The sequence below is a fragment of the Ranitomeya variabilis genome, chromosome 4 (genome assembly GCF_051348905.1).
Source record: "Ranitomeya variabilis isolate aRanVar5 chromosome 4, aRanVar5.hap1, whole genome shotgun sequence".
In the NCBI taxonomy this organism is placed as follows: Eukaryota; Metazoa; Chordata; class Amphibia; order Anura; family Dendrobatidae; genus Ranitomeya; species Ranitomeya variabilis.
This window is the reverse complement of record NC_135235.1, coordinates 380469579-380475578: the sequence shown is the minus strand read 5'-3', so window position 1 is coordinate 380475578 and position 6000 is coordinate 380469579.

Genomic DNA, 6000 nt, shown 5'->3' with positions numbered 1-6000 from the left:
CTCGGCTTATACTCGAGTGTATATACGGTGTGTGTGTGTGTGTGTATGTGTATATATATATATATCACAGTACCACTTCTCCTGTCCTGTATATATACACTGCAAAGTACCACTGCTCCTGTCCTGTATATATACACTGTACAGTACCACTCCTCCTGTCCTGTAAATATACACTGTACAGTACCACTGCTCCTGTCCTGTATATATACACTGTACAGTACCACTCCTCCTGTCCTGTAAATATACACTGTACAGTACCACTCCTCCTGTCCTGTATATATACACTGTACAGTACCACTCCTGCTGTCCTGTATATATACACTGTACAGTACCACTCCTCCTGTCCTGTAAATATACACTGTACAGTACCACTTCTCCTGTATATATACACTGTACAGTACCACTCCTCCTGTCCTGTAAATATACACTGTACAGTACCACTTCTCCTGTATATATACACTGTACAGTACCACTCCTCCTGTCCTGTATATATACACTGTACAGTACCACTTCTCCTGTCCTGTATATATACACTGTACAGTACCACTCCTCCTGTCCTGTATATATACACTGTACAGTACCACTCCTCCTGTCCTGTGTATATACTGTACAGTACCACTTCTCCTGTCCTGTATATATACACTGTACAGTACCACTTCTCCTGTCCTGTATATATACACTGTACAGTACCACTCCTCCTGTCCTGTATATATACACTGTACAGTACCACTTCTCCTGTCCTGTATATATACACTGTACAGTACCACTTCTCCTGTCCTGTGTATATACACTGTACAGTACCACTGCTCCTGTCCTGTTCTTGGAGAGGCGACATTGGTCTTTGGGAGGGTTAATATTGGTTTATATTGGAAAACCCATTTAAATGGATTATGCCAAGTAATCCCCATTCCCGAGAGCTTTGTAGTCGCTGGAGTCTGACCGCTGGGACCCCCATGATCTCGAGAACAGGCGCTCTATAGAGGTGGTCGATCATGCGCACTGCTGCGGCATTTACACGTGGCTCTTCAACTAACGCCTTTAAGAGGACTGTTGAAGGGCACAACACAATAAAGCAAAATCCACTGATCGGGTGTGGGGGGAGTTTTATAGTTTGTGGGGTTTGTGTTTCAGGGCTGCTTTTTAGTCCCAGTCCGGCCCTGGACAGCTCTGCAGGGAGGCTGCCATACTTTGTACTGGTTTTACTCCCTGCATATTGTGGGGCAGCTGAAGGGTTCAGGTAGCAGTGTCATCGCCCTGTGTTGTTCTGTAGCCCACATCCCCACACTGACTATATACAGTGGGCAACTAAGGTGTAGACAGCAGTTCCTTATGAATAGTAGGGTCAGTGGGTAAATGTGTCTACCTGTTTTACAATGTTATGGCCCAAATGTGAGCTGAGGTAAAACATTGCCAGAAGCTAAGAGGGATCAAGCTTTCTTCTTTCTAACCTCTGACATGTCCATACACGGGCACTACACATCCATGTGTGTGGCAGTAGTTCTTTTAATAGGCTTATCACACCTGTCTGCCATACTTCCTTGAGGCGGGATGGGAATCATAGTTGACGTGTTCTAGTATTGAACTCCCATTTGCCAGCTCTGGAAATGCACAATTTATGGTTGGAGAATTGGCAATATTACTTGTCAGGATGTGACTTTCCCCACCAGGGTTTAGAGGGGCACACTTCCATTTATAAGGGGTCATCCCTGTTAGGCTGGGTTTACAGGAGCGTATTACCATAGACACATGAGGGTGTGAGTTCGGATTGGGATACCCTCCACAAGGCTGGAGGTTGTGGTCTGTATATAGACCGTGTACTTCACTCTTGTGAATCCAGCCTACAACTAATTCCATAATGGTGCAGATATTACTAACGCAGATGTCGTTTGCGTGTGTCACCATTTCTAATTCACCTATATATTTTGGCATGGGGGGGACCCCATTTGAAGTTTGCATCGGGGCCCATAACTTTGTAGTTATGCCACTGCTCTGTAGTAAAGGTACCTTCACATTAAGCAACGCTGCAGCGATAGCGACAACGATGCCGATCGCTGCAGCGTCGCTGTTTGGTCGCTGGAGAGCTGTCACACAGACCGCTCTCCAGCGACCAACGATGCCGAGGTCCCCGGGTAACCAGGGTAAACATCGGGTTGCTAAGCGCAGGGCTGCGCTTAGTAACTTGATGTTTACCCTGGTTACCAGTGTAAAATGTAAAAAAAACAAACAGTACATACTCACCTTCGCGTCCCCCGGCGTCTGCTTCCCTGCACTGTGTGAGTGCCGGCCCTAACAGCAGAGCTGTGACGTCACCGCTGTGCTGTACTTTCACTTTACGGCCGGCGCTCACTCAGTCAGTGGCAGTGCAGGAAGCGGACGCCGGGGGACGCGAAGGTGAGTATGTAGTGTTTGTTTTTTTTACATTTTACACTGGTAACCAGGGTAAACATCGGGTTACTAAGCGCGGCCCTGCGCTTAGCAACCCGATGTTTACCCTGGTTACCAGTGTAAAACATCGCTGGCATCGTTGCTTTTGGTGTCAAACACGACGATACACGCCGGTCTGACGACCAAATAAAGTTCTGAACTTTCAGCAACGACCAGCGATATCACAGCAGGATCCTGATCGCTGCTGCCTGTCAAACTCAACGATATCGCTAGCCAGGACGCTGCAACATCACGGATCGCTAGCGATATCGTTTAGTGTGAAGGTACCTTAAGCTCGGTTCTGCACCCATATCTCTGTAGGAAGCTCGGTTCTGCTCCAATATCTCCAGAGTAAACTCTATTCTGTTCCCGTATCTACATACCAGCCTGTTTTTAAAGCCTGTTATCTCTACTTCTTCAATGCAATGGCCAGATGTAAGCAGGGAAAAGGAGGGACACCGCGACTCGAGGGCCACTACCTTGTGATTGCCCCCCAGGCTGAAAAGTGCCAGCCAGCCCCTGCTTGGGAACCTGTGGAAAACATCAATGCCCAACAGAAGATTTCTCGTTTTCATCAGAGATTCCCTGAGAAACCAGGTCTAGGATCGTCCTGAGGCCGCTTCTAAGGAGGGAGTAATGTCAGGACTCTGAACATTTTTTACCTTTTGTACATTACTGCCCTTTTCCAACATGGTGTCTTTGGTCTCATGTGCACTTGTCTTCCTGCTATAAAACTCCACCCCAGCCTTCAGTCTGTGCTAGATTATTCTGCTTTGCATCCAGCTCCTGATTACTCCCTGGCCTTGCACCTGCACCTACTCCTGTCAACCTGTGTTGGAGATCCTGCCACTCGGCTCTGAGTTCCTGCTGCATACACCAGTGTTCAGTAATCCTCCTTTATCTGCTGCTTGTGTTACTTCCATCTGCATTTTCTGGATATGTAAGCTTTGCTGCTCTGCAAAACCTGAGACTATTAACCAGGCCTCCCTGGTTGAGCTAAGATATGATTTGAACTGCCTTATAGCATATCTATCTGTGTCTGGACTAAGTCAAGGATCTATTCCTGTCAAGTTTCCTCAAGAATAACTGTGCTTCATAGACTTTCTGCTTGTTTGCATCTACCTCTGAAGTTTCCTATTGACTGCTAAGCTGCGTTTATTATTTGCACCAAGTGTTGTGGACTTGAGCTTCTCTCTGCACCTGTTTGAATCACCGTGCGATAATATAAACTTTACCACTTATAAAACTGTGTCCTGTTGTCTTGTTCCACGCAAAGAGCCTCCTGAATTATCCCCTATAATTATTACATAGACACAAGAGCTCCTGATCTTGTTCCTCCTTGATGATTTATATACGCCACGGATGTCACGTTGTCTGATAGCACCCTTGTGTGGGTCCCTCGCAACTGTGGAAGAAAATTACATAAGGCATGGTAAATGCCTTTAACTCCTTTACTTTTGATGAGTCACATGCTTCGCTTATAGACCATTTGCCCCTGAACTATCTGTTCTCCCAGGTGCGCTCCCCATCCCCTAGTACTGGTGTCTGTGAAAATTATTTTTGAGAGTCTAATTACCCATGGAACCCCTCCTAAGAGATGGTCTTGCTCTAGCCACCAGGTTAGAAATTCAACTACTTCTGCTGATAGGAATATAAAACCCTCTAAATGACCCTGTAGCCTCCCTTCTTCCTGCAGGATGGTGTTTTGTAGCTGTTTAGTATGGAACTGCGCCCATGGGACTGCTGGGATACAGGATGTTAATGAACCAAGAAGAGACAAACCCTATCTAAGGAATATCGTGGGGTTGTTGACTACTGACCATACTTTATTGCTGGAATCACAGGCAATACTCCTCTCTTTCTCTCAGAAAGTCCTGCGAACATAATATCCTGAGGGGTTTTGGGATCTTTAGTGTCCGGAAGACCCATGGTCTTCCGAACTGACCTGACAAGATTGTCGATACTCTCGGTTGGAAAACATGTACCGTATATACTTGAGTATAAGCCGAGAATTTCAGCTCACTTTTTAGGTTGAAATTGCCCCTCTCGGCTTATACTCGAGTCATTTCCAGGGGTTGGCAGGGGAGGGGGAGCAGCAGCTGTCTAATCATACTCACCTGCTTCTGGCGCGGTCCCTGCACATCCCAGGTTCTCTGGGCACTGATAGCTTCTTCCAGTGTTGAGCGGTCACATGGTACTGCTTATTACCCTAATGAATATGGACGCGACTCCACTCCCATAGGGGTGGAGCCTCATATTCATTACTGTAAAGAGCGGTACCATGTGACCGCTCAACACAGGAAGAAGCTGCCGGCGCCCGGAGAACCAGGGATGTGCAGGGACAGCGCCAGGAGCAGGTGAGTATGGGGGCATTGCGCGATATTCACCTGTCCGCGTTATACCGCTAGGCGCCGCTCCGTCTTCCTCTGCAGTGACGCTCAGGTCACAGGGCGTGATGACGCGATTAGTGTGCCCAGCGGTGGACTATAGCAAGTGCCGGGGGCCTGAGCGACGAGAGGCGAGTGATTTTTTTTTTTTAATCGCAGCAATAGCATATGAGGCAAATGTGTCTATGGAGCATCTTATGGGGCCATAATCAGAATTTGTGGAGCATTATATGGGGCAAATATCTGTATGGAGCATCTTATGGGGCCATAATCAGCATTTGTGCAGCATTGTATGGGGCAAATGTCTGTATGGAGCATCTAATGGGGCCATAATCAGCATTTGTGCAGCATTGTATGGGGCAAATGTCTGTATGGAGCATCTTATAGGGCCATAATCAGCATTCGTGCAGCATTATATGGGGCAAATATCTGTATGGAGCATCTTATAGGGCCATAATCAGCATTTGTGCAGCATTGTATGGGGAAAATGTCTGTATGGAGCATCTAATGGGGCCATAATCAGCATTTGTGCAGCATTGTATGGGGCAAATGTCTCTATGGAGCATATTATGGGGCCATAATCAGCATTTGTGCAGCATTGTATGGAGTAAATGTCTGTATGGAGCATCTTATGGGGCCATAATCAACATTTGTGCAGCATTATATGGGGCATATTTTAATATGAAGCATCTTATGGGGCCCATCATGAACTGTATGGAGCATTATATGGGGCATATTTTGTATGGAGCATCTTATGGGGCACACCATGAACTGTATGGAGCATTATATGGGGCTCCTGATTCAATATGGATATTCAAAAACACGTAAACTACTGATGTCTCAATCAATTTTATTTTTATCTATTTTTATTTTTGACATTTACCGGTAGCTGCTGCATTTTCCACCCTAGGCTTATATTCGAGTCATTAAGTTTTCCCAGTTTTTTGTGGCAAAATTAGGGGTCTCGGCTTATACTCGGGTCGGCTTATAATCGAGTATATACGGTATCTTGTTCTCCTTCTGAAGAAAGGGATTCTCGGGAGGAATCTGAGCCTCTATCATCGATATCTAAGGAACGTTCTGATCTCGGAGAGTCATATTTCTTATTGGCCCTTATTTCCATAACACTACCTGAACCCCTGAAGGTCTGCAATTCTTCCCTGATCATCAGTCTGATATCCTCTGTCCT